The following is an 8902-nucleotide window of genomic DNA, read 5'->3' as shown; positions in this document are numbered from 1 at the left end:
ATATTTAATCATCTGTTGTACTATTACTTTTTTACCCTACACTCATTTCTACCGCAGTATCTCCTGTGTCGCCAGGATCGACAGCGGTATCCAACCAAGAAAACCCTTTGATATGATCTCAGGGAGCCCGAGGAACATGCTAAAGCCGTCTTGGGACTCGCAACATAAATTAATCAGAATAAAATAGGAGGCGTAGGAAGAACTAATCTGTTGTACACTAGTACAAAACACTTTCAACCCTCTTTATTGTTTTGTGAGATCGTTTTAAACTAGTCCTGAAACTCTTGATGTAAGGAAACTCCTACGCTTGCTACAATATACTCCTACGCGTAAACACTTTGACGTAACATTTTCTTAACAGCTCACTAAACAACAACGTCTATATTCATTAATTCTATACAATTAGTAATTATTTCATTGTTTAGATTAGAGAAAATGAGAATACTAATTGTCGCTTCTACAATATTATAAATGCAAAAATGTGTTTGTTTTCTTGACCTATTTATTCATGCATCAACAAAGAGTTGCAGGTTCTTTATAATTTTGAGTCCAATTCTTGTAAAACATGGTTATTAATGTTAGTTTGACATTTAATTGGAACAAATTTTAGCAAAGCAAAAATCAAAATGTTTTAATCTATACTTATAAAATTACATGTCCTGACTGACTGACTGACTGATTCATCATCGCTGAGCGAAAACTGTTAAAGTTACAGCCACGAAATTTGGTGAGTAGGGTTGTTTTATTAAGTAGACACCCACTAAGGAATGAATTTTGAAAATTTTACCCCGAAGGGGGTGAAATAGGGGTTGAAAGTTTGAATGAAAGTCCGTCATTTCTTGAGTTAGAAACATGAAATTTTATGTTTGGGCTACTGATTAAAAATGATTGGATACGTGTTTAGGCGTTTCTGGAAATTCTACCCCGAGGGGGTGAAATAGGGGTTGAAAGTTTAAATTAAAGTCCTTCATTTCTTAAGTTAGAAATATGAAAGTTTATTTTTGGACTGCTGATTAAAAATGAATGGATAGGTATTGAAGCGTTTTTGGAAATTCTACCCCCAAGGGGGTGAAATAGGGGTTGAAAGTTTGAATGAAAGTCCGTCATTTCTTGAGTTAGAAACATAAAACTTTATTTTTGTGCTACTGATTAAAAATGAATGGATACGTATTTAAGCGTTTCTGGTAATTCTACCCCCAAGGGGTGAAATTGGCGTAGAAAATTTCAATGAAAGTCCGTCATTTCTTGAGTTAGAAACATGAAAGTTTATTGACGTTTGCGTTTGACGTTTGCTTAAATAGGGCCCCTTTTTAACCTTTGTATAAGGAACCACAAAATTATCGAACTTTGTTATTATATTATTATGTTAAGGCGGACGAAGTCGCGGGCAACAGCTAGTCTATACTAATATGTATATGTGTAAAAAAACAAAGTCGCTTTTTTCCCTCATGTCCCTTTGTTCCCTTTAATCTTTAAAACTACGCAACGGATTTTGATGATTCTTTCAGTGTTAGATAGCCCATTTATCGAGGAAGGCTATAGGCTATATTTTATCACGCTAAGACTAATAGGAGCGAAGAAATAGAAGAAAATGTGGAAAAAAACGGGAAAATTATTTGAAAGGTCTAACTTGAACGCGCTAATCTCAGGAACTACTGGTCCGATTTGAAAAATTCTTTCAGTGTTAGATAGCCCATTTATTGAGGAAGGCTATAGGCTATATTTTATCACGCTAAGACTAACAGACTAAAAGGGCTTATCTCGCGAACTACTGAGTACTGGAGCAATTTTTATGTTATTTGGCACAGATAAGAAGGATCATAGGCTATCGATTTTAATCATTTTTTCAGTGGCTATATATTTTATACCCGTGCGTCGCCGGGGCGGGTCGCTAGTACTGTATAATAATGATTAAGCATAACAATTACGATTTAACCCAACAACACGTTGTTTGCATAGAGAGTGACGTGACGTTGGCGCTAACTACGTGTCACGTACGTTACGGCTCCAAAACTGCCGCAACCCGTTACACCCGTACTACGTGTTCAGATAATATCGTTTACGTTATGTTACTTATTACCGGTGTATTACTATTATAATCGCGTCAAAAAAAGGCACTCGGGGACTGCCGCGGTAAAGCTAACTATAATTAGTCTACACGCACACAAACAACGTTCTGGAGTCTACCGAACTGAAACGATTTTTTGCTCTTTTAGCGCTGCTACTTTCACAGTGAACTATATAATATAAGGGAGACATACACACCCTAAATTATTATCACTTAGTTTTGATACAAACAGTATTTATATGTATATTATACAATTCTACACTAAACTAATATCAGTCCAAGGCATATCGATTTATTATAAGTCATTAAAATATGAAAGACTTCGTTATTCCAATTCATGTCAGTTATTAAATCATCAATATTTGAATAAAGTTAGTGTGAATTCTGTACTTTAAACCACCTGTTTTACTCGACTACAGCAAAGCCAAGAGATTTTGACAGTCTATGTTTGGATATAATATTATTATGTGCCCTTGTAGCAATAAGTGCCTTATCACACTGCACTGGCGATTAGCGAGCGATTTGAAAGCGACGCGACTTCGCAGCCCACACACCGCGGTTACCCGGCGTGCACGTCGCGACAGCGCAGCGTCCTCGCGGCGTGGCATGGAAGCCATTTTGTATACTCGTCAGTCGTCTACACAGATTATTATTATATAGAGTAGACTCGTCTAGGGAGTGACGTCAGAATCCATTTTGCTGCTGAGTGTCCAAAACGGCGAAGGCAGTGGGCAGAAGGAGTGTCCAAAGCTGCGAGCACGCCGCGCGATCGCGGCGTCATCGCGGCGTGTGTGCTGCGCAGTCGCGTCGCTTTTAAATCGCTCGCTAATCGCCAGTGTGATAAGGCCCTTACACCACAACTCCGATTTTAACAAAATATGAAAGGATTTTTTTTTTATTCGAGTTACAATTTTAACTTATTAGGCTAAGTATATATTATATTTTTTAATCTGCTAATCTTTGACATTGGCAACATCCCTATTAGTCTTAGTTTAACTTCTAATTATTAGTCTATCATAGCACTTATTTTAGTTTGGTATTATAGCAAAGTTTACCGAAGGACCAGATTGACTTAATTGTTGTCTTCGCGTGTGCGCTATCAGCCAACCCGGTGCGTGACGGCGCGCATTACCGCCGCCGTAAATATTGTCCGAGATACTGATGGGTCGAATATATCCCTTACATTTACAGGTTAATGTCTAGCTAATCTAGGGTCGATATATTACATTATACATAGATTTATCGGAGGGGCTTAGGTTATCAAGTATTGGACTAGAACCTAGATAATACTATCAGCATATTATTATACTTTTTCAGTTGACCCGGCAAATGATGTTTATGTCATGAAAAATAGATTTAAGTCAATTCTCAGTTCTTCCCAATAAGCACACAAAATTTTGACAGTACTTAATTGTATCAGAGTAGCTTGGCAATAGGAGCACCGCGCGACACGAGAATAATAATTTATTATATTGAAGCTACGAATAATAAAAACTAAGGAAAAGTAACTCCGTCAAAAAACATGCTCCAGAATACTTGTCAAAAAAGTGTGCCTTAGGTACACATTTCAATACATTTGCCAGCGACCACATAGCCTCTAGACGCCTAATGCAAGGCGAATACTTTCAGACAATATGTAAGACTCTAAGGTCTTACTTTAGATAATGATAGCGAAATCTGTCTTAGTATCGACCACATCCGTGACCCATGTACATCTCGTGCGTTTCATACAAAATATTTTTTTTACTGTCAAGAATCAATTTATTCAGAGCTCAAATTACACTGGTCTGAATCCATGACGAAAGCATTTGACATAAGTCATATCCCTTTCTATCCATAGCTGGGCACAGTTAATCAAATAGTTAACTTCGTTAATCGTTAATCCGTTAAAAAAAATGTTAGCTTCGTTAAACGTTAAAGCGTTACATTTTAGGCGAATTAACGCAAGTTAACGTTAATCGTTAATCCGTTAATATGTGTAATATGACCTTGTTGTAACTTATATCATTGCGTTAGTGTACATACAAAACCTGTTGGTTTAAGGTTTTGGAAGTTAACATGTTAGGGACAAAACAAAATATATATAATTATTGTATTCTACCTAACTAAATTATACTGCACTCTTCTTTATCAACAGGCAAATGATTTATAATAACAATAAACAAATCACTCCCATAATAAAATGATAAAACGAAACAAATCTCTTCTCACTCGCATGCGCCTGAAAATTTATCTAGTATTGTTTTTGTTTCGCTGCTGTCGCGCCGCGGCGCCGCGCTGCCTTTGGCGTTTCATACTAACTGTCTGAACCTGTTTTCGGTGCCGTGCGGTAAATAGTAGGCATTGGATTAACGATTAACGGACTTCTGCATATCTGCTGAACGGATTTTAACGAATCTTTACAATAATATAGCTTATACATCAGAATAACATATAGGCTACAATTTTAACCGACTTTCGAAATGGAGGAGGTGTTATGTTCGCTTTTTTTTCTTCAACGATTACTCTGCCGTTTAGGAACCGATTTTCAAAAATTTTCTTTTGGTGTATAGGTTATCATTCCAATTTGGTACCATATTCATAAAAATGGTGACCTTATTAGTCGAGCCATAAGAAATCGAGGGAACTCCTCAAAATTTATATGAAAATATGTGGTGACTTCGGTTTCCTCAGCAGTATTCTAAGCATAAGCTACCAACAAGTAAGATTTTGCACCAAGGTATACCATGGTTCGGAAGGTGCTGAGAGAACTCCTGATTCTCTATAGATACACGTTTCGACGTTGTTTTAAGAGCGGAAAGCATATGCTACTATGCAAATTACCTTCATCTTAATCATCATCACTACCATAAACCGTTATAGCACTATGTGTCGTCCCGTTTTGACCCTACTATTGGTACTTTTCATAGTCTTTTATGATAATATATCACTTAAACCGCGGGTAACACCGCGGGGCACAGCTAGCAATATTATAAATTATTAGGCTTTTCCATCCACGTATACTTAGCATACATTACAATTTACAGCTAAGGCCAAATATTACGTGAGAGTGGCTTAAACTGAAATATCATAATATTATCTATAGCTCAATCTTCATGTATATTATGAAAGAGAAGGAACGATTTTTAACACAGAAGAAGTTCGGGCTTTAACCCAGCAATCCCCAAGCGGCACCCGCTGTCGCATAACAATTGAAAATCTATTGTGCCTGCTATTCCCAAGATCGAGGTATTAATAATAAATATCTTGAAGTTATAAAGATCTTCGTCCATTGATAAGCAATCGCTATATTCATCATTAAGCCTGTTAATCTCGGCTGGCGGTCGGCCAACGAATTATAATGGATTTGGGCCGACACACGCCGGTATTGAAATAATTATCACTGTTTTGTTGTACTTAATATAGACCCTTTTACTAATAAATTGTGTAAGCAGATAATATAGTTATATTTTAACATATTATTGTTATAACCTTGTCTTTTCAAATAGATCAGACACAGATAAAATATTGTATAACTAGATGATCCGGTGTACTTGGTATCACTTCCCCCGTAACGTAAACCTTCCCTGGACTTTCGCGAATATTTCAAGATTAAAATTAGCCAATTTGGTTCAGCCATTATCAAGATTTACTATAGACTTACAAATGATGATGGGCAAAAATGTATGGGCTCTGGTATAGGGCTCAACAGGAATGGATTGTGTATTTTTAGGAAGGCATACCCATGTACATTCATGACGAATAGGGCGCTTGTCAAGATTCGTTGTACTTTTTGAGTAAAGCCATATTTTTAAAAGTGACATCAGCGCTCATACATTTCATGCTGATAACATCACGTTACATTATAGCATGATTATTTTTAGGGTTTAGGGTAGTCAACAAGGAACCCTTATATGATACTCCCCTATGCCCCTCTCCCCTACATATCAAACGGTTTTTTTTTTAATAATGCTCTTGTCTCTGATTTTAAGTTGAGGGATTTATGTTCTTAATACAATTTATGTAACGCTTATACAGTATTATGTCTACACTTATCTTCTATTTAAATTTTCTGTTCTGTCATCGTTACCTGTTCCGCCGTCCAAGGGTGAGCAGTATGAGGGAGGGGTTAAACTACTACTGTGAACGTAAATCTAAGGTGTACTGTCTAAGACAAGACATCCGTAACCTTTCTAAGCGCAAATAAATCTTACCACGTTGTACGTTGACTGTACATTATTTCAAAAAATACAGTTGCTAAGGGCTGGGCGCCATATAACTTTTGTACCTATTCACTAAGAGCTATCTAAAGTTATATATTTTATCTCTGTTGAGCAATATATGCCCATTATCATTTAAAATTAAATATAATATTATAGTATTAGTATAAATTATATTAAGTATTTATACTTGCGAATATCGACAGAAAGATTAGCCTAGGCTATTCCATTCCAAGCAAAGCTGTGGTTAGCTTCAAAGTAGATAAAAAAAAATCAAATACATTTCAAATATTAAAACAAAAAGAAAATCTAAATCATTCCCTAACAATTTCCTTTATCGTTATCTCTCAAACGACAAAAGAAGCGAAGTAACTGATGAAAGGCCAAATAATAATTAACGTCCATCCAATTTATCAAGCGACAATTTACTCCCGTCAGTCCTTCAATATTTCCGTCATCGATTTCTTAATTTTCCCGAAAGGTATCCTATCTAAATATTATGGGGAGTTAACAGTTATAAGCTCTTCTTATAACCCATACTTCCAAACAAATATATTTTTTATTACAATAATTTTAGTCTTGTACTCTATGGGCCTGTTGCCCATATCCTTTGTCGCTTTTTACATATTTTTTTCATGTACCTACCAAGTTTACATTTTCTCTTAATCTACTGTAAGTCCAACACGCTTTGGGCCTTTTAAATACATTTTATACATATAGAAGACTAACTAGAACTTCACCTAGCTCCAAACTAATATTATAAATGCGAAAGTGTGTCTGTCTTTTTGTCTATCTGTTATCATCACGACCGAGCCGCTGAACCACTCTTGCTGGGTATGAAGATACTTTGAGTCCTGGGAAAGGACATAGGATACTTTTTATCTCGGAAAAATGTATTATAAACGACAATTGGTTTTGTAAAATGGAAATTATACGCAAAATTCCGCACTCAAACGTCTTCTAAGCAAGTTATATACTTCGTACTTTTTTGCCGCCAGCGAAAGTTTTACCCTCTGTGTCAAGTTCCGTCCCTACTCAGCCCTTCACGGAGCTATAGGGATAACCCTTCCCCCGGGTAAAGTAATTTATCATAATATTTCAGCAGCCATATTCGACGGCTAAATTTCTTCCGTCATAACTCTAGGTCTGGATACATAAGTGCATAAGCAGCTATATAGACGCTTCAAACAACGCCCGTCTGGGTCCATGCAAAGTATCTAGAACCCTTTTTTCGGGGAATAGACAACGGGAGGTATTATTAATAATTTATTTATTCTTGGATGATCTTCGAATCCGAGACCTCCTCACAAATACAATGCCAGAAAATAATATTATGTTGACTTTAGTCCAGAGGCAGGCGCGGTCGCAGCCTGAAATTTTAGGGGGGGGTCACTCACTAGTCACGATACTATTTTTTTTTTATCTGCGCCCTCGGACGGTTCTGGGTTGACAGCTGTCTAAGGTCGGACGCAGTGGTATTGAGGGGATAGCTAGAAATTTCCTTATAATATTTGGCAAGATTTTGAGATTTTTCAATTTGACCTTAGATTTTGGGGGGGGGTCATGTCCCCGTGACCCTCCCCATTGGAGCGCGCCTGTCCAGAGGCATGGACTATATATAGGACGGTCACCGATCACGTAGAAATAAGGTCATTGATCTATCGCTATCGTCGTCTCTATCGTCTATTACGCATAAAAAAATATTGCTGTCGTATGCGCTTCAAAACAAGATAGTTATGCTTAGGTACTTGTGTGCAAACAAAAGACAAAAGTAATAATGGGTCAATGTCCTGCTTTTGGTTATAGTTCGTAAGAGGTAAATCGGCCTCTTGCTCTTTTTACTAAATAAGACTTAAAACTAAACACCAATTAAATTAAGTTTGCTGTGCTACTCATCACGATGTTGTATATAAAATATTTTTCGTAGCACACACAAAATCAACACATACATCAGGCGGACGGCCATATTTCTTTCTTATCCCGGAAAATTAAGGAGCTCCTGGGAGGGATACTTAATCTTATGAATGGTTTAGCAAAATTAAACCTTTATTTTATGCAGGGCGCATCAGGTAGCGGATAAAAAGGTCTCCCAATGGACGACCAAAAACTGTTTATTAGATATTCCGTAAACAACTGAAACTTATTCGGTTTGTTTTTATGGAATAGACTATGGTATACAAAACTAGGTCTTTGCATCCGTTGTGGATGATTTATACAGTGTTTTCAGATTGAAGTAACCACTCCTCAATAAATGCTGTAGTGCCTGGGGCAAGATTTAAATTAATGTCCGTATGGTTGCCCAAGCACATACGGCATTCCCGTGATATAGTCGGCCTAGTCCAGAGGAAAGAACTAGTCAATACGTCTGGGACCAACTATGTGCGGGTTTCCTCACGATGTTTTCCTTCACCGTATGAGTGTCCGTATTATGGTTAAGTTGTTAATAAGTTGCTGGACATACGGAAAGGAGCTGGTCCTGATGATATAGCATCAAAATTCCTCAAGGAATGTGCTGAAGAGCTGTCGCAACCTCTCACAATTTTATTTAATAAATCTATTTCTAGTGGTATGTTTCCTTCTTCAGGGAAGGTAGCTCACGTAATTCCTATATATAAATCAGGTCTTAGATCACAAT

General features: G+C 37.0%; 1 protein-coding gene across 6 annotated transcripts in view; it reads right to left on the bottom strand.

The window, feature by feature from the left end:
* LOC121734252 (lachesin-like) overlaps nt 1–8902 on the bottom strand; it is an 86747-nt gene that overhangs the window by 23291 nt on the left and 54554 nt on the right. The window lies entirely within an intron of this gene.

The sequence above is a fragment of the Aricia agestis genome, chromosome 15 (assembly GCF_905147365.1).
Source record: "Aricia agestis chromosome 15, ilAriAges1.1, whole genome shotgun sequence".
Lineage (NCBI taxonomy): Eukaryota > Metazoa > Arthropoda > Insecta > Lepidoptera > Lycaenidae > Aricia > Aricia agestis.
Note: the sequence above shows the minus strand (reverse complement) of the source record. Positions and strands in the feature narration are given on the sequence as shown.